At 39.0% G+C, this 23,354-nt stretch overlaps 1 pseudogene; it reads left to right on the top strand.

The window, feature by feature from the left end:
• Window positions 1–16,166: 16,166 nt before the first annotated feature.
• On the top strand, window positions 16,167–17,142 carry LOC122755812 (annotated as a pseudogene).
• Window positions 17,143–23,354: the final 6,212 nt, after the last annotated feature.

Here is a 23,354-nt window from a genome sequence, read left to right as displayed (position 1 = left end):
AGAAAGTCTTTATTAACTTCCTGCCTCAGCCTAGGTTCCCAATTTATGGCCCTAACACCACAGGACCTTGGTGTCCTTGATTTCTGCCACCCCTTTGACATCCACAGTCTTCCAGGTACTGGTCTGATAGATACAGTGCAAGAAACTGCTGCTGCTGCTGTCCAAGGCATGCTCTAGATTGAAGGCCCTCTTCCCCCCCCCCCCCACCCCATTCTCCGGTAGGTTTTAATAGGTGTTAATCTCTATTTCCAGTTTGACCTTGATGTTGAGCAGGGTCTCCTTTTCTTGCACCTGGCACTGCCCCTCCATGAGTGTCTACCCCAGCTCGCCCTTGAAGTCTAGCAGGGCTGCGTTGATCTGCTCCATCTGAGAACACAGCAGGTCTCCACCTTCCTCGGGCTCTCCTCCAAGCTGGCTTTTAGATCTTGAAGGGAGTCCAGGTCAGTCTCTAGGGACTGGATTGTATGTTCCAACTCACTGACAGTGCTTCAAGCAGCTTCCTCCTTATCAGACCTTGCGATGATCGCTGCAGTGCTCTCCTCAGTCTGCTGGCACCCGGACTCATCAAGCTCCTCTCTGTTTTTCTTAGCTAGGGCATCATACTGGGTTTGGACATCAACCATGACTTTGCTAATGTCCTGGGATTTAGCAGAGTCCACCCCCACAGTCAGCCCAGAGTTTAGGTCAGGCAGTCTTTTTTTTTTTTTTAAGTGAGGCAATTGGGGTTAAGTGACTTGCCCAGGGTCACACAGCTAGCAAGTGTTAAGTGTCTGAGGCCGGATTTGAACTCAGGTACTCCTGAATCCAGGGCAGGTGCTTTATCCACTGTGCCATCTAGCTGCCCTCAGGCAGTCTTAAAAGGGGAAATATTCAACAGAAGAAGTTAGTAAAAATGCATTTGTTTGAACTGAATGGTAATCAGACCAGAGGATAATTATTTTGGTGGGTGTCTTGTTATTACTTTTAAAATTAATGTCTATTTTTATATTCCAAAAATGTTCCCTCTTCCTCTTTCCTCTTTCCCTTCCCCACTACATTCTCCTTTGTAACAAAGAAAAACAGTCCAACAAAATTGAGCAAAAACAGAGTTGTCTATAGAAATAGTCCCGATTCATCATCCATAATTTTCTGCCCCTTGTATTCAACACTATTCATTGCATTTATTCTGAAGTTCAGTGCCTTTCTTTTAGTGAGGCAATTGGGGTTAAGTGACTTGCCTAGGGTCACACAGCTAGTAAGTGTTAAGTGTCTGAGTCCAGATTTGTACTCAGGTCCTCCTGACTCCAGGGTCAGTGTTCTATCCACTGCACCACTTAGCTGCCCCAGTTCGGTGCCTTTTTATATCATTTCTATTTACATTTTTTAATCATTGTTTATATTATCCTTTTGGTTTTGCCTATATGGGGCTTCCCGTGCTTCTTTGAATTCCAACCATTTTGAGTATCTTGTGGCTCAAAAATATTCCATTATACTCATGTTCTGTACTTTATTAAACTATTCTCTAATCCATGGGCACCCACTTTGTTTCAGTTTTTGCTACCACAAAATAACATAAATATTTTGCTATATATGTGACCTGAATGTCATAAATTTTCTGTGTCATTAGAGAAGCATAGAAAATTGAGGTTTTGCAGAAAATCACATCCAGGATTTCTACTTCAGGTTCTGCCAAAAACTGGGTTGTACATTTATATTCCATTTCTATAACAATTTCCATCGGGATTTTTGTTTTAAATAAAATACCAGGAATGTCAAATTAACAAACAAACAAAGGTCCTTGTTGAGGTCAAGTAATTAGGGCCAGCAGGGGCTGGACTCAGGGATCAAGGGATCCAAAGGGCTTTGTCCCAGATTATGGGTTGGTTGGTTGGTTACTAGCCCTCATTTGGGGGTTGAGTTATTACACTAGAAATTTATTGCCTTGTGTTTTAACAAGGAAAACTCCGTCTTCCTTGGCAGTGCTTCCATTATTGGTGACTGGTGCATGGGTTGAGCTTATTAAAACCATCATTTTAATACCCCAAACCTTCAGTGCCACCAGGGGCTAATTACCAGTTTCAATACTGGAATGTGGGACATCAAGCAAGAATTGTGACATATGTTTACATGCAAATGGCTATCGTTTTGTGACTCTGGCAGCATTATCACCAATGCAATGTCAGGACCTTTCACTCTCAAGTTGACTACTTTCTGTATCTTTAATGTGGCTCACCTGTTCTCACTTGCAAGCACTTGACTTAACCATATGCTGTTGTTATTTGCTTTTGCTCTTATGGGGGGAGGGTGGGAGGCATGGCTTCATGTCTGAGGCATCAAGTCTGCTATCCTGATATACTTTCTGGTTTCTGATGCCCAAATTATGTCTGTTTGCCTAACAATTTTACCTTAATCTCTAATACCCAAGTGATACTCTTACTTGTCTGCTTCATGACCCTTGGTTTTGTTTTATCATAGGATCATACACTTAGAGATGAGAAGGACCTTAAAGGTCATTGAGTTCACCTCCCTCATTTTACAGATGAAGAAACTAAGGACCAGAGAAATTAAATAACCTGCCCAGGGTCATATAGCTAGTGTCTGAAGTAGGATTTGAATACATGTCTTCCTGGTTCAAAGTACAATGCTTTATCCACATGTTGTCTCCTCAGTCTTGACTATTAGTTTTTGACCTACTCCTGAGTCTAGCCCTTTTCAAGTATTATCTTTTTTTTTCATGGTTCTGGTGTCTCAACTTGTCTTGATCATGTATTGTCACATGCATATTTTCCATTCTGGTTTTTGTGCATTTATTCATGAGAATTCCCTCTTTCTACCCCTGTGATATGATCTATGATCATTACTTTTGATGAAGGTCACTTTTGGACTCAGCTTCTTCCGGAAGTCTTCCTGGACTAATTTCCTTTTGGTGTGTGTGTGTGTGTGTGTGGCTTGTTTTTGTTTTTGTGAGGCAATTGGGGTTAAGTGACTTGCCCAGGGTCACAAAGCTAGTAAGTGTCAAGTGTCAGTTCAGATTTGAACTCAGTGCTCTATCCACTGAGCCACCTAGCGGCCCCTAGATTAATTTCCTTTTGGAGCCATTGATCTTCCTTCAACTTTGCATTTTCTTAATGTCACAACTTGGACTGTATCAGTTGCCAAATGGGTCTGATCAAAATAATAGAGACACCCACCAGGGTAAAGGAGGTGATAGAGTAAGGTCCCAGAAAGAAGAAATCAAAGCAAATATAGGCAGGCAGGCAGGCAGGCAGAAAGCCTCAGGAAGGTCTAATAATGAACAATAGATAGATACCCTGGCAAATGACTAGAACACGGCATCAGTGGAGTGGTGGGTAGACTACCAGCATTAGGGAGATATAGCAGTAGGAAAGCAAGGATCAAGTCACAGACAATTCAGTTCAAGGGTAAGGCTCTGGTCCCCTCTGAGGGCCAGAGGGCAGAAAATACAAGCAACTGCAAGAACCCCTCCCCACCCCCAACATTTTGGGAAATCAGGTTGGGTATGACAAATTTCGAACTCCCTGGTGCTTCCTGAATTTCAGCTTTCTACTCTGATATGGACTCCTTAACCCTGACCTCTACACAGGCAACTCCAACCCCTCAAATTTCTTCCACTGACACCTTGGCAAGAATCCATTCTGACTCTTAAAATATTTTAGGCCTTTTCTCCTTGGTAACAAGTAGAGATTTTCCTCTCTGCATGGAAGTCAGATGAATGACTATGACTGGTTTGCTCTGAGTGGGATGAAACATCTAAGAAAATAGGAAGAAGCAAAGGAAAACATTGGGTTCTAGTCAGGAAGTCTATTCAGAGATTCAGTCACTTCCTGACAAGACAGAATTCCAAGATAGGCACAGAATCAGAACAGAACCAGAAACAAGACTGACTTGATAATACACCACAGAAACAGGGGCCATTACATTCCTAGCCTTGTTTACTTCCAACTGGATCTAGAGCCTGGGACAGGAATGAGTTTATGGATGGGGATTAAATCATACCATTGAAACTGGTAGAATTAGGGAATTGAACGTGAGGCATTATTATATCCAGCCCTAAGGAGCCTGTTTCATGTTGCCTCATCACCATTAATTTACATTTTCTAATTGTTTCATATCTGTACACCTTTCCTTTCCAAATGGATGAAGAATTCTGGAGGGCAGGTAATGTCTTCTAGTTATTTTATATCCTCTTTACCACAGTGGTTCCCAACTTGTAGGGCAAAGGACTACCAGAATGTAAGTTCCTTGAGAGCAGAGGCTGTCTTGTCTCTGTCACCAAAGACAGTGCCATAGGAGGTCCCTAATGACTATTTCTTAAGTTGAATCAATTGAAATAAAAATCCTTGGGGAGCCTCTGATTTATTGGAAGAATTTTGAGTATCCATATGGACAAAAAATTGTACTTAAAAAAAGTTTTATTTTACTCTGGCAAAATACAGTCCCTTCCAAACAAGGGTGTGCTGAAGCCAGTTGATATGAGCTGGAAAGGTGATTGTTAAGTTTTTAGTGTTCACATTTATACTTCAGAAATGAGTGAATGTTTCAATCAAGCCTTGATTTATCTATTTTTGATCATCTAGCCTTAAGAAAGTGATAAAGGAAATGTTAATAATGCAGATAAATTTTAAAGTGTGTCGTGAATTTTTTTTTGGACAGCCTGTTGTTAAACATTTAGCAGCACACTCCTGCTTCCAACTCTTAAATTCTGTAATTTTAGTGCATTGAGAAATCTTATTCATACCCATCTCAATGAGGTATAAGATGAAGACTTTAGTGGAGTTACTTGGTATCATATAGACAAAATTGTAGGTTTGCAGGGGTGCCATTACAACCATTCTTCTTTGCTGTTTAGATCTATGGGAGATTGATTTCTGATCCAAATGCTCAATTGAAAACTTTTGTTTACATGAAGGCAAATGGGGAAAATCTGGAGTTGATAATATCTTCGTCCAGTGGCCTCCTTTGCTTCTCTAGTGCCCACTGCTATTGTACCCTGAACCTATGGCTAAGTGCATTCTGCACTCAAACATTCATTGCTTGAATAATATGGCACCATATTTCCTACATAGCATCATACTCTTTGTTTTGTTTTGTTTTTTAGTCAGGCAATTGGGGTTAAGTGACTTGCCCAGGGTCACACAGCTAGTGAGTGTTAAGTGTCTGAGCCGGATTTGAACTCAGGTACTCCTGACTCCAGGGCCAGTGCTCTATCCACTGCACCATCTAGCTGCCCCAAGCATCATACTCTTTACTTTATATTTTCATTAAAATGGCTCCCCCCCTAAAAAAAGAAGTGGAGGCAATGCCCTAGGTTCATTCAAATCTGACACATTCATTTTGGTTCCATTTATCTTCATCATTCAAATGAATTGTGGTCATTTTTTTTACCTCTGTTTTCCAGATCTTTGCCTCAGTCCTCTGTTTTGCTCTACCCATATAGACATGAGTGTCACATGGAGAATTGGACTGGGATCTGGATTACCCCAAAAGTAAGGGTAATCTGGGTAACTTGAATAACCCTTCAGAAAAACAGAAGCTGGACTCACTAATGAGTTAAGATAATCTTTAAGCCCCTACTCATAGACTTCCTGACACGACTTCCAGTATTAGAATGTCACAGGTGAAAGCTATTCAAAGTAGATTTTTGGGCTTTGAGATAGCAGGCCTTCTTCCCAGTAACTTCAAGTGAAGATTTGGGAGGGACTTCGATAGAAGTCCCTCTTAACTTTGCAATTAGGAAACAAATGGAAGGTTTCACCGAAAACAACCCTGGATATGGATTTCAGGAGTTCTGGTCCTTCTATCCCTGACTTGTTTTGTGAAGGGAAAAGTCCCTTACCTCCTCTGGGCCTCATTTGCTCTGACTATGCGATGGGGTAGTGGAAAGTGATTCTAGAGAGCAAGGAAATGGATTGGCAATTGGAGGAGAGAAAAGAAATTTTAATATGAATTGCGACAGCTCATGTCTAAGTACTAGGGTTGGGGATCCTTGGGCACTGCAGCTGCCTCCACTTTAATTGGCCAGGGTAGGATGTTGATTGGTGACTTTTTGTCTGAGACATAGGTTCCAAGATTATCTCTTCACTTCTGCTCCATCCCCTCCACCCAAATAGGGCAGAAACTGATTACAAGTTTATTCTGTTCTGTAATTATTTTCTTTTATTTTTTGCTGTGGGGCAATGAAGGTTAAGTGACTTGCTCAGGGTCACACAGCTAGTAAGTGTCAAGTGTCTGAGGCCGAATTTGAACTCAGGTCCTTCTAAATCCAGGGCCGGTACTTTATCCACTGCACCACCTAGATGCCCCTGTGAACTTGTTTTTGAAAAATACATATATACATAATATGTAATATTTTATTTTGTATATTTGAAAACATGATTCTGAAAAGGGGTCCATAGACTTTACCAGTTTGCCAAAGGGGTCCAGGACCTACCCAAAAGGCTAAGAAACCCTGCCCTAGGCTAACAATGAATCACAGTGCCCTGTAGAAAACTCTTTGCAGAGATAAAGTTGAGGGCAGTGACTACGGCTCAGAAACTGCCAGGTGGATGGAGAAGGGTAGAGTGTGACTGGTCTTGGGTAGCAAAAGCCACATTCAAAAGATGAAGACCAGAGTAAGGCATTAATCCATTTCCTCTTTCAGCTTCCCCTTTTATGTCAAGCCTATTTCCAGATAGGCATATCTAGCAACAATTTTTATATTACATTAATTTCATTTAAAAAATAATTTTATTGGGGGGCAGCTAGGTGGCACAGTGGATAAAGCACCGGTCCCGGATTCAGGAGTACCTGAGTTCAAATCCGGCCTCAGAGACTTGACATTTACTAGCTGTGTGACCCTGGGCAAGTCACTTAACCCCCATTGCCCCACAAAAAGACCAACAAAAAAAAAACCCAAAAATTATTTTCCCAAATTACATGCAAAACCAAATTTTTATGTCAATTTAAAAAAAACCTTTGTGTTACAAATTCTCTTCCTTCCTCCCCCTCCCCCTGCAAGAACTCAAGTAATTCAATATAAGCTATACATGAGCAGTCATACAAAACATTTCCACATTAGCCAGGTTGTGAAAGAAAACAGACAAAAACAAAACTTCAGATAAAGGAACTAACAAAAAAAAAATTATGCTTCAATCTGTATTCAGATACCATCAGTTCTCTCTCTGTAGATGGACTGCATTTTTCATAAGACCTTCAGAGTTGTCTTGGATCATGAAATTGCTGAAATATATTACATTAATTATTGAATTAATTCCTCTCCTTCCATACCCAGGGAGGCTTCCTTGTAACACAGATTAAAAACTCCCACCAATTCAGGAAAGCCAGCCAACATCCCAACCATATCTGAAGAACATATGCTCTGTTCAGATTCCACCCTCATTGTTCTGCCCCCACAATCCCCTTTCCACCTTCCATGAAAAGATGTGTATTTTTCATCTCTTTTCCTGGACAAAGTTTGATCATTATAAATATACAATGTTAAGTATCATTTTAATTGTTCTTCCTATGTTGTTCATTGCACATACTGTTTTCCTGATTTTTCTGACTTCAGCTTGCATGTCTTCCCATGTTTCTTGAAATTCCTCGTGTATGTCATTCCTTATAATGTAGAAATGTCTCATTACATGCATGTATCATGTTTAATCATTCCTCAACTGGTGGTCACCTGTTTTTTCTTTTTCTTTTCTTTCTTTCTTTCTTTTTTTTTGGTGAGGTAATTGGGTTTAAGTAACTTGCCCAGGGTCACACAGCCAGTAAGTGTCAAGTGTCTGAGGCCAGATTTGAACTCAGGTCCTCCTGACTCCAGGGCCAGTGCTCTATCCACTGTACCACCTAGCTTCCCTTCTTTTTCTTTTTAATTCAATTTTCTTTTATTTTCATTTCTGAATTCTCTCACTCCCACCTTGCCCTGCTCCCACATTGAGAAATAACCGAAAACAAAACTTTTTACAAACACCTATAGTCAAGCAAAATAAATTTTGACATTAGTCATATCCACATATGTATGTGTGTATATGTACACATAAACACATATATATGTATATGTGTATGTGTATGCATATGTATATACCACACAGTCTGTACTATAAGTCCATTACCTCTCTCTCTGGTGATGGGCAGAATATTTCATCATCAGTGCTCCTGAATTGTGGTTGTGCATTGTGTTGATCAGAGTTCTTAAGTCCTTCAAACTTGTTTATAACTACAATATTGTAGTTATTGTATAGTAGGCAGCTAGGTAGCAAAATGGATAGAATGCCAGGCCTGGAGTCAGGAAGATCTGAGTGCAAATCCAGCTTAAGATACTTACTAGCTGTGTGAACCTGAGCAAGTCATTTCACCCTGTTTGCCTCAGTTTCCTCATCTGTAAAAATGAGCTGGAGAAGGAAATGGCAAATCATTCCAGTGGGGTCAAAGAGTTGGACACAACCAAACAACAACCAAAACAAAAGTTACTGCATAAATTGTTCAGATTCTGCTCGCTTCACTTTGCACCAGTTCATATAAGTATTCCTAGGTTTTTCTGAAACCATTCCCTTCACAATTTCTTGTAGCACAATCATTTCCCATCATATTCATATAGCATACACTATTCAACCATTCCCCAACTTATGGGCACTCTCTAATTTTCCAATTCTTTGCCACCAGAAAAAGAACTGCTATAAGTATTTTTATAAATATAGGTCCTTTTTCTTTTTCTTTGATTTCTTTGGTCACTCACTCCCACAATCCAATTTTTGTTGTTGTTTTTTTGTTTTTTTTGGGCAATGAGGGTTAAGTGACTTGCCCAGGGTCACTCAGCTAGTAAGTGTCAAGTGTCTGAGGCTGGATTTGAACTCAGGTCCTCCTGAATCCAGGGCCGGTGCTTTATCCACTGTGCCATCTAGCTGCCCCCCACAATCCAATTTTTACTACTATAACCAATGCTATGCATATTATGTTAAAATTGTATCTTGTTTTGGGGGAAGCTAGGTGACACAGTGGATAAAGCACCGGCCCTGGATTCAGGAAGATCTGAGTTCAAATCCAGACCCAGATACTTGACACTTACTAGCTGTGTGACCCTAGGCAAGTCACTTAATCCCCATTGCCCTGCAAAAACAACAACAAAAAACTAAACCAAAAATTGTATCTTGTTTTGGTCTCCCTGACCACCACAATGCCTCTTTCGGTCAATATAGAAGTTTATAAGTAGCCAATACAAAGAGGCAATAGCAGAAAATCAGATTGCAAAGGGAAACTTGGAAGTTAGGTACAAACCATGACAAAGATCAAAGGAGCAAAATTTACAAAATGTATCATTGTAGTAACCCAAATTCACAACCAGATAATATGTGCTGAATCAAGGGGAGCCATCTCAGCACTGCTGCCAAGGTTTTTGGTCCCATGATATGTAAATCCCAGACAAATCCCAGACCTCCACAGTTCCAGACAAGCAGAACATCAGAAAGTGTAGATAACTTTGAGATGTTGGGAATATGTTAACTTTGAAGTTTTACTGATATTTTAGAGAAGATTTGGTTATTTTAATGAACTGACCTCAAGGTGGCCCAGAATGGAATTGGTCTGTTTCCCTAAAAAACCCTATAAAAATGAGGCCTCAAATTCCTGCCCCCTAAGCTGCCAGCTTCCATTTCCATTGGGTCCATGCTGCCTAGTGCTCCCAACTCTAATCCATGGTTACATGAGTCATACTCTCTGCCGTTCTTCCTCCCCACCCTCTTCTCCACACTGCCTGCATTTACTGCCCCATCCCCTATTCCCATACCTCCATCTGCCGCTGTCTCTCCCTACTTTTCTCTTCTTGTCTCTATATTTTTTGTATTTTCTATGCTGTTTGTTTTCTCATCCTTTGTGGTTATTAAAGTGAGATTGCCACCTATTTCCCACTGAGAGTTGTGGTCTTCCCTGAGGAGTACCCAAATAAACAGGCATGCTTGCCCCATTTAATAACTTCATAACTTAATTATTAATTCAATATGTGAAACCTTTCTTTCAATTTAACTTCCATGGGCCTACATGTCCAATAGTGGTATCTCTGTATCAGAGGCTTTAGACATTTTATAGACCAGTAAATTTTAAAAGTCCTTTTACTTATATAGGATTTTAAGATTTTTTAAGATGTAAAACTTTATAAGTTTTCTTACAAAACAGCAGTGAAGCAGGTAACATTATCACCCCCTTTTATAGATGAGGAAATAGAAGCTTGGTGGGGAGGGGTATGTGACTTACCCAATGCTACCTGATTAGTTAGTGGAGATTGGGTTTGAACCCAGGGCTCTGATGACTTTGAGTCCAATATTCTTCCTTCTCTCCCTTCTTCCTTTCCTCCTTCCTTTCCTTTTTCTTCCTTTCTTCTAACTTTATTTTTTCCAATTAACAAGGCTTTATTTTCTCTCCATCCCACAGTTCAACAATTAAAAAAAAGAAAACTCTCATAACAAATATATATAATCAAATGAAACAAACAAACTCCTACACTGGTCATATCCAAAAATTCATGTATCATTCTATATTTTAAGTCTACGGGGCAGCACATTTCACCTTCAGTTCTCTTGGATCATAGTTTGCTATTGTATTAATTAGAGTTCTAAAGTCTTTCAAATTTCTAAAATTTCTAATACTGTTATTGTATAAATGTTTACAGTTCTGTTCACTTCTCTCATCCTTAGTTCTTAGATCCCTTCCCAGTTTCCTCTGAAGCATTGCATTTGCTCATTTCTCTTATGGCTCAATAGCATTTTATTCCATTCATATAGCATAGTTTGTTTACTTTTTCCCAATATGTGGACACCCACCAGGCCTGAAGTCAGGAAGACTCATATCCCTGAGTTCAAATTTGGCCTCAGACACTCACTAGCTGTGTGACCCTAAACATGTCACTCTGCTTCAGTTTCCTCTTCTGTAAAATGAGCTGGAGGAGGAAATGGCAAACCACTCCAGCATCTTTGTCAAGAAAACCTCAAATGGGGGTCATGAAGAATCAGACACGACTGAAAGACTAAACATTTTTGCTCCTATGAAAATAACTCATAAGTATTTTTGTATAGATGAATCTTTTCCCTTTTTCTTTGATTTCTTTGTGTTATATGTCTAGTAAAGGTATTGCTGAATCAAGAGATGTGCACAGTTTAGTATTTAATCTAATGATTAGATATATTTCCAAACTGTTTTCCAGAATGGCTGGACTAATTCACAGATCCACCAACAGTGCAATAATGTGCTTGTTTCCCCATCAGCCTTTCCCAACATTTGTTATTTTCATTATTTTTGCTACCTTTGTCACCCTGGTGAGGAGGAGATAAAACCTTAGAATTGCTTTAATTTGCATTTCTCTAATTATTATTGATTTGGAACATCTTTTTTTTCATATGGTTATCTATAGCTTGGATTTCTTCTTTTGAAAATTGCCCACACATATCCTTTGACCATTTATCTATTGTGAAATGCCTTTTACTCATACATTTACATTATTCCTTAATCAACATTTTTTCCAATATCCCTTTCACAGACTTTCTCAATTTTGTTCTCTCCTGACTCCATAAATTTGCACAGAAATCTTCCATACTTATAAGGTATGAACATTTTACCTGTTGAAATTTTCTTTTCCTTCAAGATCAAGCTCAGGAGCCTTTACTACTCAGCTGAAAATGTTATCTTGCCCCTTGAATTTTCTTCTAGAACTTTATTTGAACCTATTATTTTATCTTAGACCTATCCATCTTACAACATATTTGTATGTTTGGACGTCCAAGTTCCCCTGCCCTGAGTAGCTAGCATTTATAACAACTAACATCTGTAGACCACTTTAAGGCTTGTAAAGCACTTTATGGATATCTCATTTTATCCTCACAACAATCCTAGGTACTATTATCCCCATTTTGAAGATGAGAAAACTGAGGTAGATAGAAGTTAAGTGATTTGCTTAGTGTCACATAGCTACTAAGTGCCTGAGACTGGATTTGAACTCAGGTATTCCTGACTCCAGGACCAATAGTCTATCCACTGAGCAACCTAGAGATTATAAACTTTTTGAGGATAGGAACTATGTAATTTTTCATCTTTGTCTCTTCATCATGAAACCTTACACATAGTTGGTATTTAGTAAATATCCATTGAATTGAATTGAATCAAATGGATAATGCTGATACTATCTGGCCTTCCTTTCCCTTTCCTGCTCCTCCACAGGTCATGGGACCATCACATAGTGGGGAACAGTCCCATAGGATGTAGGATGCCCCTACTCCTTTGTAAGCTAATGAAGGGCTTCCCTTTGAGAGCCTCACAGATGAATCACCATAGGTCAAATTGTCAAGATGAATGGTGTTTCCATTTAAGAAATGCTTTAGATGATAAATGCAAGCACTTTACTAATAAAATATTTTATTTGCCAATGAGATATTTTTCTTGGAAGTACTGCAATTGGCCCAGTGTGCTATTTTTACTATGAATGTTTCCATGACCTCGAAGTATTTCTGAGGCCCTGAAGGCCTCAGGGTATTCTATGATTTTGGACTGTGATGCCTATTTCTGGGTTTCTAAAATGCTTTCTGGTAGAATATGTCTAGGTCTAGATGATTTACATTTACTACCTAACTTCATTGGAGAAGCTTAAATGGAGGGAGGGTGGATCTTCTTTTCTACGTTTGGACCTATTAAATATTTTTGAGGACAAAAGACTGCTAATTGAAGGAGAATGGGTGAGAAGGGAAAGAGAATATGAAAGTGAGTGAGAGGTTTTTTGTTTTGGTTTTTGGTTTTTTTTTCCAGTGAGGCAATTGGGGTTAAGTGACTTGCCCAGAGTTACACAGCTAGTAAGTGTTAAGTGTCTGAGGCTGGATTTGAACTCAGGTACTCCTGACTCCAGGGCCGGTGCTCTATCCACTGCGCCACCTAGCTGCCCTGAGTGAGAGGTTTTGTTTTCCTTTGCATGCCTTTGCCTAAATCCAAAGGAGAAAGTGGGGCCAAAGCATAATATACAACCAATTTTCAAATAATAGCTTACATTGTTCATAACTATCTTTATTTAATATTTTCCCAATTATATGTAAAGTAATTTTAACACTTTTTCAAAATGTGAGGTACAAATTCTCTCCTCCCTCCCCACCTTGAGAAGGCAAGCAATTTGACATAGGCTATACATATATAGTTATGCAAAAGACATTTCCATGAAAGTCACGCTGTGAAAGAAAACACAGACAAGAAAACCCCAACAAAAATAAAGAAAACACATCTTTTATTTGCATTCAGACTCCACGAGTTCTTTCTCTGGAGATGGATAAAATTTTTCATCATAGGCCCTTGAGAATTGTCTTGGATTTTTATGTTGCTGAGAATAGCTAAGTTATTCACAGTAGATCATCATACAGTATTGCTGATACTGTGTACAATATTCTGGTTCTGCTCATTTCACTTTGCATCAGTTCATGCAAGTATTTCCAGGTTTTTCTGAGAGCATCCTGCTCACCATTTCTTATAGCACAATAATATTCCATCACAATCATATACAACAAACTTGTTCAGCCATTCCCTAATTGATGGACATCCCCTCAATTTTCAATAGCTCACAATTTTCAAGCACTTTAAAGTTTACAAAGCACTTTCATCCTAGCCCTCGTATGAGGTAGGTAGTAAAAATGTTATTATCCCTATTTTCTAGATGAGAAAGCCAAGGATCAGAGAAAGTAAGTCACACAACTAGCATGTGTAGAAGGGTGGATTTGAATTCAATTCTCCTCATTCCAGAATAAATGCTCTTTTCCACTGCATCACACTGGGTCTTTTGTGGATAGATCCTCCATAATGCAATTTGTCTGCTTCCAATTCAACTTTCAACACTGCTGAATTCATAACATACAGTAACTCTGCTTATTTTGGAAACCTCAACACAGGATATACCTCTTGTTGGAATCAACCCTGTCATTACTCATTCTTATTCCAAATGTAGCCTGGAATCCAGGATTAGCTGAAATGGGCTCTCACATACATAGCAAATAAAGAGTCCTTTGAAAGTTAAACCTCTCATTCTCTCACACAATTTCAGATCACACAGAAGCCAATCCAGGGGTCAGCTGAGAAAGAGATAGACAAAATCAGAGATAAAGGTAGAGATAGAGGCAGAGAGGGAAACACAGACAGAGACACACAGAGAGAACTGTTCTGTCCTGGCTGGTGTATTGCATCTATCCAAGAGATAATGACTATGAAGAAGGACAGTTAGGAGTGAGATAGAGAAGCTTCTCTGAATCTACTCCTCATAGGGTTGTTTGGCTATCTGATTTTAAGCACCATGAATTTTCTTTGAAACAAATTATTGAGAAATTCTGTCTTAATATATAATGCAAAAGCAATACTTACTCCCGTTTGAATTCAAAATGCACAATCCTCCAAAACAATAAAATAAACAGCATAAAAGAGTGGTTGTGACTGATAATATACACAAATTTATACTCTAATAATTTTTGACTTATTGAAAAATAGAGATGAATGTGTGCTTTGTAAGGCACAGTTGCTATTGTTCAATGCTTTTAATCTGAACTTTTTGTCAAAGTTATCTTCATCTACATAGCTGTGATAATTCTACAAATTATTACCTTGCCCACATAAGAATGACCTTACCCAAAGCTTACTCAAGGATTGATGAGTCCCTCCCTGGGATGGTCATATCTTGAGGGACTACTTTCTGGTCTTATCTACCTCCATACCAGCTACTTTATCCCGCCACACACACCCAGTACCTTCCTCCCCTCTTTCTCCATTCTGCTTTCCAGCTCCCCTTTATTTTCATTTTTCCCTATAAGAATGTAAGTGTGTGGGGGGGCGGGGCAGCTAGGTGGTGCAGTGGATAGAGAACTGGCCCTGGATTCAGAAGGTCCTGAGTTCAAATCCAGCCTCAGACACTTAATAATTACTAGCTGTGTGACCCTGGGCAAGTCACTTAACCCTCATTGCCCTGCAAAAAAAAGGACTTCACTGCTCATTTCCTGGAATGAGGAAGGGGCTTAAAAAGGTACCCTAAAATTTTCTGCTTCACCCAACCCTGGCCAGTTTACCATGGCAGGCAGAGATCCTAACCTATGGTTGAAACACACACACAAATGCACAAAATTTTTTTGTGAAGATGATTCCACTCACTATTGGTATGTGGAATGTGCACATGCTCGTGGACAACATAAAATCCTATACACCTGAAAGATGAACAGCTCTTGTTGCAAAAACTCAGCAGGTATCACATCCAAATAGCAGCCTTGGGTGAAACAAGACTGGCAAATGAAGGTCAGCCTTCAGAAGTCAGAGCTGGATACACATTTTTCTGGAATGGCTGCTATGATGAGGGGCACTGTGTAGATTTTGAAATCAGATCTAGTCTAGTCAGCAAGCTTGTATGCCTCCCCAAAGGATTCACATGCAGGAAAGTGCCATACCACCATCATCAGTATGTATTTTTCCACAATAATGAACCCTAATGAAGTCAAAGAAAAATTTTAAGAAAGCCAGAAGATGCTCATCATCAATGTGCTGAAAGAGAACAAACTTGTAATTCTGGATGACTTTAAAGTAAGAGTAGGCAAAGGAGATGGAAACAGGATAGCAAGGTCACTTACCACTGAGGATTTGTGTGTCTCATGCCTTTCATCAACACTGTCTTCTGTCTACCGAAATACAACAAAGCATCATGGGTGCACCCTCACAGCAAGCACTATCATTTAATAGCTACATCACTGTAAGGAGATGGTAGTAAGAATGATGAAGGCAAGGTGTGGGGTAGAGTGCTGGACTGATCATAGACTTATCCTCTCAAAGCTAAACACTTGCAATCAACAAAAGCAGTGGCCCTAAGGCAAGACAACTATTTGAGAGACTCAGTTGTCAACAGATTAGAGGGTTTTTCCGAGCATGAACAGTTCATTGCTGACCTGGAGGGAAAGCTGAGTCAGCACACAGAAACCATTGGTTATAAAAGGAGTGGGTAGCTTTCAAAGATTTGACGTACAGCACTACATTTGGATGAGAATACTCATCTGGACCAGAACACTCACAAACATCTGGACTGGTTTGACAACAATTATAGGGAAATTCAGAAGTTACTAAACAAAGGACAAGAACTCCAGCAGGACAGCTTGTCTATCACCAAGAAGGTAGCATCAAAAGTAAAATGCAGCTTTCTTGTTCTGCCAGTCAAGATGCCAAAAGGGAAGAAGGCCAAAGGGAAGAAGGTGGCTCCGGCCCCTGCTGTTGTAAAGAAGCAAGAGGCCAAGAAAGTGGTTAATCCTTTGTTTGAGAAGCAGCTCAAGAACTTTGGCATTGGTCAAGACATCCAGCCCAAAAGGGACCTTACTCAATTTGTCAAATGGCCTCGATACATCAGACTGCAGCGTCAAAGATCTATCCTTTATAAGCGTTTGAAAGTACCGCCAGCAATTAACCAGTTTACCCAGGCTTTGGATCGTCAGACAGCTACTCAACTGCTTAAATTGGCTCACAAGTACAGACCTGAGACAAAGCAAGAGAAGAAGCAAAGGCTGCTGGCTCGAGCTGAACAAAGAGCTGCAGGCAAAGGAGATGTCCCCACTAAGAGACCACCTGTCCTCAGGGCGGGCGTTAACACTGTTACTACCCTGGTGGAGAACAAGAAGGCACAGTTGGTAGTGATTGCACATGATGTGGACCCCATTGAGCTAATGGTCTTCCTGCCTGCCTTGTGCCGAAAAATGGGAGTTCCTTACTGTATTATTAAAGGTAAAGCCAGACTGGGCTGCTTAGTTCACAGAAAGACTTTCACAAGCATTGCCTTCACACAGGTTAACCCTGAAGATAAGGGAGCCCTGGTTAAGCTGGTATAAGCCATCAAAAGCAATTACAACTGGGGCAGCTAGGTGGTACAGTGGATAGAGCACTGGCCCTGGAGTCAGGAGGACCTGAGTTCAAATCCGGCCTCAGACACTTAACACTTACTAGCTGTGTGACCTTGGACAAGTCACTTAACCCCAATTGCCTCACTAAAAACAAAACAAAACAATTACAACTACACATATGATGAGATCTGTTGTCACTGGGGTGGCAACGTTCTGGGTCCAAAGTCAGTGGCTCATATCCAAGCTGGAAAAGGCAAAAGCTAAGGAACTTGCAACTAAATTGGGTTAAATATATGTTTGATTTCCTCCTGTGTAAAAATAAAAATTTAAACAAAAACAAAAAGTAAAGTGCAAGTGAAGCTTAGAGAGATGCAGGATTCTTTGCTCAGTAAGAAGACAGATGATATTCAGTTTTACACTGATAGCAACAACCCAAAGTGCTTCTAAGATGCCTTGAAGACTATGGGCTAAAAACTTCTAATGAATTTGATCTACTTAGTGCTAATAGAGCCAGACTGATCAGTGATAAAGACATGATCCTGGAGGAATGGGATGAGCATATGCATAGTGTTCTCAAGAGACCATTATCAATCAATGCTGAAACCACTGACAGTAAACTTCAGGCTGAAATCAATCTCTCTAGCAGAACTTACAACTGAAGATGAGGTATTGAATACCATTAGACTCCTCTCATGTGGCAAAGCACCTGGTGTTTATTCCATCCCAGCATAGATCTACAAGGCAGGGGGTCCACTGCTCATACAAAATTTGACTGAAATCTTCCAGGTTATATGGCAAGAGGAAGTTAACCTCCAGGAAATCAAGGATGCCCCCATTGTCCATCTCTATAAAGGAATAGGAAACAGGTTGTCCTGTGACAATCACAGAAGGATCTGTCTCTTAGTCATTGATGGCAAGATTCCTGCCAGTGTCCTCCTTAATTGACTGATCCTTCACCTGGAAGATGGTCATCTACATTAGATCCAGTATGGGCAAGAAAGGGTCAAGGAACAGTCAACATAGTGTTTGCTCCTGACAACTCCAGGAGAAATGCCAGGAACAGAACAGAGATTCTGTACACAACATTTGTGACCTGATCAAGGCCTTTGATACTGTCAGTTGTGAGGATTTGTTGAAGTTGATGGCACAATGTAATTGGCTGGAGAAGTTCATCAGTATTGTGTGCCAGTTTCATGATGGCATGCTTGCATGAGTTCTGGACAAAGTACAATGCTCTCACACTTTCCCAGTCACCAAAGGAGTGAAGTAGGGCTGTGTACCTGCACCCATGCTTTTTAGCATGATGTTTTCCATCATGTTGTCAGATACCTTCAATGAGGTTGAAAATGGCATCAAGGTGATGCCACACTGATGATAAACTATTTAACTTGAAAAGGCTACAAGTCAAGACTAGAGTGGAGGGAGAGTTGATGCACAACTTTTTGTTTGTGGATGAGTGTGCACTCAATGCAGCCTCTGAGGCTGAGATTCAACAGAATATGGATCGATTTGTTGCAATTTGTACTAATTTTGACCTGACAATCAACACCAAGTAAATGGAGATTCTTCACTAGCTAGGACCATACTGTCCATAAATGTAACCACTGGTTACAGCAAATATAGAAATTTTGAATGTTGAGGATAAGTTTACCTACCTTGGCAGTATATTTTCCAGGGATGTCCACATAGATTGATATATAGAGGTTGATGCAGGCATTGTTAGAGCTACCTCCACATTTGAAAGGCTCTTAAAGAAAGTGTAGAAAAGAAGAGGTATTGGGCTGCATACCAAACTGAAGGTCTACAGAGCTGTTGTTCTGACTTAATTGTTGTATGCCTGTGAAACCTGGAAAGTCTAGCAGCACCTTGCCAGAAAATTGATCCATTTCCATTTGAATTGTCTTAGGAAGATTCTGAAGAATACCTGGCAAGGTAAAGTATGGACCCTGAGGTTCAGCTCTTAAGCTGAACTGCCAAGCATTCAAACTCTACTACAGAGAGTGCAACTTCAATAGGCTGGCCACACAGTCTGAATGTCAAATGTACATTTACTTAAAATATTATTTTATGGAGAACTCATAAAAAGCAAACACTCACACAGAGGTCCAAGCAGTACAAGGACACTCTCAATATCTTTCTGAAGAACTTTAATCTCAGATATTAGACACAGGAGACTCTGGCACAGAATCACTCAGCATGGCATGTCTGCATCAAAGAAGATGCTGTGCTTTATGATCAAAGCAGAATCAAAGTAGCAAAGGGAACATGAGGTGCAAATCTAGAGACATCTCCATCCCAACCTGTGGTAGAGCTGTCTGAGCTCATATTGGACTCATCAGTCGCAGTTGAACACACTGTACCTTGACCCCAATGATGAAATAATTTGGACCTCTTTGAATATGAAAGACAACAGCATTTGAATGGAATTTTCTTCTGTGAACTGGTCTAACCATTCTGGAGTAGAATACCGAACTATGCCCAAAGAGCTAGCTCTAAAGCTATGTGCCTTTGACCCAGCAAGTCCACTACTAGGTCTGTATCCCAAAGAGATCAAAGAAAAAAGATCCATATGTACAAAAATATTTATAGCAGCTCTTTTTGTGGTGTTAAAGAATTGGAAATTAAGGGGATACCCATCAATTGTGGAATAACTGAACAAATTGTGGTATGTTGTGATGGAACACTATTGTGCTGAAGAAATAATGATGGGAATTGTTTCAGATAAACCTGGGAAGACTTGTATGAGCTGATGCAAAGTGAAGTGAGCAGAAGTAAGAGAATATTGTACATGTAAGAGGGATATTATAAAGATAATCCACTGTGAATGACAGCTATTTTGATAAAATAAATGATCCATGACAGTTCCAAAGGACTGATGATGAAAAATGCTATCCACTTCCAGATAGAGATCTGAGGGCCTCAGAGTGCTGATTAATGGCTATTTTTCCACTTTGTTTTTCTTACCTTTTTTTTCTAGCATGGATAATGTAGAAATATGTTTTGCATGGCTTCATATGTATAGTGGGCATGATATTTCTTGCCTTCTCAGTGTCTGTGTGAGAAAGTGGAAAGAGGTAAAGCATTTGGAACTGAAAAAGTTTTTTTTAATTAAAAGAAAAAAAATAGAATGTACCTCCTTGAGAGAAAATATTATCTCGTATCTTTTTTTATTCTCCCTGACCCACTTGCCCAGCTTGGTTCTGTGCCTGGCATGTAGTAAGTACTTAATAAATGTACATATCTACATAGCTAGCTAGTTAGCTATTGGACAAATTATATTACATTAAGTTCATATACTAGTATGTTCAGATGTTCTCCAGTTACTGGGTATTAATTGTTCTTTAAATGTTTGGTAGAATTCACTTGTAAATTCATCTGGTCCCAGGGATTTTTTTCTTAGGGAGCTCATTTATGGCTTGTTCCATTTCTTTTTCTAATATAAGATTATTTAAGTATTCTATTTCCTCTTCTCTTAATCTAGGCAATTTATATTTTTAAACTTTCATCTATTTCACTTAGATTGTCAGTTTTATTGGCATATAATTGGGCAAAATCGATCCTAATGATTACTTTAATTTCATCTTCATTGGTGATGTATTTTCCCTTTTCATTTTTGATACTGGTAATTAGGTTTTCTTCTTTCCTTTAAAAAAATCAAATCAACAAATAATTTGTCTATTTTATTGGGTTTCCTCCCATAAAATCAACTCCAGTTTTATGTATCAGTTCAGTGTTGGTTTTTTTCTTTCAATTTTATTAATCTTCCCTTTGATTTTCAGGATTTCTATTTTGACACTTAATAGGAGATTTAAAATTTGTTCTTTTTCTAGTTTTTAAAATTGCATACCCAAATTATTAATCTGCTCCTTTTCCTTTTTTATTGATGTAGGCATTTAGAAATATAATTTTTTCACCTAAGTACTGCTTTGGCTGTATCCCACAAATTTTGGTATGTTACCTCATTTTTGTTATTATTTTTAATGAAATTATTGATTATTCCTATGATTTGTTTTTTTGGTCCACCCATTCTTTTTTATGGTCACATTTTAACATTTATTTTCATATATTAAGTATAACAAGCAAATGTCCAATTAATATATACCTCTTTTTTTCTGGTGGATAAACACAGAGTAATAACTTTATATTGGAAATAATATAGGGGCAGCTAGGTGGCGCAGTGGATAGAGCACTGGCCCTGGAGTCAGGAGGACCTGAGTTCAAATTTAGCCTCAGACACTTAACACTTACTGGCTGTGTGACTCTGAGCAAGTCACTTAACCCCAATTGCCTCACCAAAAAAGAAAGGAAGGAAGGAAGGAAAGAAGAAAGAAAGAAAGAAAGAAAGAAAGAAAGAAAGAAAGAAAGAAAGAAAGAAAGAAAGAAAGAAAGAAAGAAAGAAAGAAAGAAAGAAAGAAAGAATACAAACTTTGTAAAATAATGAATATTTTGTCCCTGTTACCATATTGCTATAGTGTTTGCTTTAATTGAAGTACTTTTGAAAATGATGACCCACTCACTCTTTAGGATTAGATTATTTGGTTTCCAATTAATTTTCAATTTATGCTTCCAAGGCCCTATGTTGAATGTAATTTTTATTGTATTCTAAGCAGGAAAAGGTGCATTTCATATTTCTGCTTTTTTGCAATTGTTTGTGCATTTTTTATGTCCTAATACATAGTCAATATTTGTGAAGGTGACATGTATACAGCTGAGAAAAGGGTATAATCTGTTCTATTCCCATTTAATTTTCTCCAAGTCTATCATATCTAACTTTTCTAAAATTATATTAACCTCCTTAAGTTTTTTTCTTATTTATTTTATGGTTATATTTATTTAGTTTTGAGAAGGGAAAGTTGAGGTCCCCCGACTAGTATAGTTTTACTGTCTATTTCCTCCTGTAGCTCATTTAAGTTTTTCTTTAAGAATTTCGGTGCTCTACACTTTGGTTCATATATGTTTAGCATTGACATTACTTAATTGTCAATGGTACCTTTTAGTAAAATGTAATTTTCCTGACTGTCTCTTTTAATTACATTTGTTATTGCTTTTGCTTTCTTTGAGATCATAATTGCTACCCGTCTTTTTACCTTAGCTGAAGCATAATAGATTCAGCTCCAGGCACTTATTTTAACTTTTTGTGTGTCTTTTCTTATCAAGTGTATTTTGGGGGGGCGGGGCAATGAGGGTTAAATGACTTGCCCAGGGTCACACAGCTAGTAAGTATAAATGTCTGAAGCCAGATTTGAACTCAGGTCTTCCTGAATCCAGGGCCGGTGCTTTATCCACTGCACCACCTAGCTGCCCCCATCATGTGTATTTCTTATAAACAGCATATTGTTGGGATTCTGGTTTCTAAACAATCTTGCTATCTGCTTCCATTTTATGAGTAAGTTCATCCCATTCACATTCATGGTAATGATTACTAGGTATATATTTCTCTTTGTCCTATTTTCTTTTGTTTATCCTTCTCTCTTTATCTATTTGATAAATAAAACCTTCATCTGAGAGACTGTCTATGAAAAATTTCCTCCAGTTACTTTAAAAAAAAAAAGACTCCTTAAGTCTCCCACTGCACTCTTTCCTTTGACCCTCTTAACTGAAGACATCATCTCACAATTCACTGGAAAAAATTAAACCCATGCACCAAGAGTTTCCTCCTTTCCCCTCCCCCTCATCTCACATAACTCAGAAATCTTCCCTTATTATTTCCTCCTTCTGTCTTGTCTCTGATGAAGAGGTGGATATTTTCCTTGTCTAGGCAAATCCCTCTACATGAACTCTGGATCTCATCTACATTTTCTCCAGAAAATTGCCCCCAACAATACATCCTCCAACTAATCTTCATTCTATTTATGCCTGCTGGATGCTTCCCTATTGCCTAGAAACATGCTTACATCTTCTCCATCCTTTAAAGCTCTTACTCAATCCTAACACTTCACTAACCATAATCTTATATCTCCTCTCACCTTTTCAGTCAAGCTGATTGAGAAATCAACCATAATTCTTGCATCTACTCCCCTTTTTCTTACTTAATTCTATTCAGTTCAGGTCTTTTCATCACAAATATCTGAAAGTCTTCTTTTTCATTAAAGTCCCATTTTTTCTGCTGAAAGATAATGCTAAGTTTTGCTGGGTAGGTGATTCTTGGTTGTAATCCCATTTCCTTTGCCCTTTGGAATATCATATTCCATGCCCTCCAGTCCTTTAATCTAGAAGCTGCTAGATCTTGCGCTATCCTGACTGGGACTCCACAGTACTTGAATTCTTTCCTTTTGGCAGCTTGCAATATTTTCTCCTTGACCTGAGAGCTCTGGAATTTGGCTATAATATTCCTAGGAGTTTTCTTTTGGGGATTTCTTTCTGGAGGTGATCGGTGGATTCTTTCAATTTCTATTTTAGCTTCTTCTTCTAGAATTTCAGGACAATTTTCCCTGGGAATATCTTGGAAGATGGTGTCTAAGCTCTTTCCTTGAACATGGTTTTCAGGTAGACCAATAATTT

This window comes from Dromiciops gliroides, chromosome 4 (assembly GCF_019393635.1).
Source record: "Dromiciops gliroides isolate mDroGli1 chromosome 4, mDroGli1.pri, whole genome shotgun sequence".
NCBI lineage: Eukaryota > Metazoa > Chordata > Mammalia > Microbiotheria > Microbiotheriidae > Dromiciops > Dromiciops gliroides.
This window is presented reverse-complemented; position numbering and strand designations above follow the sequence as displayed.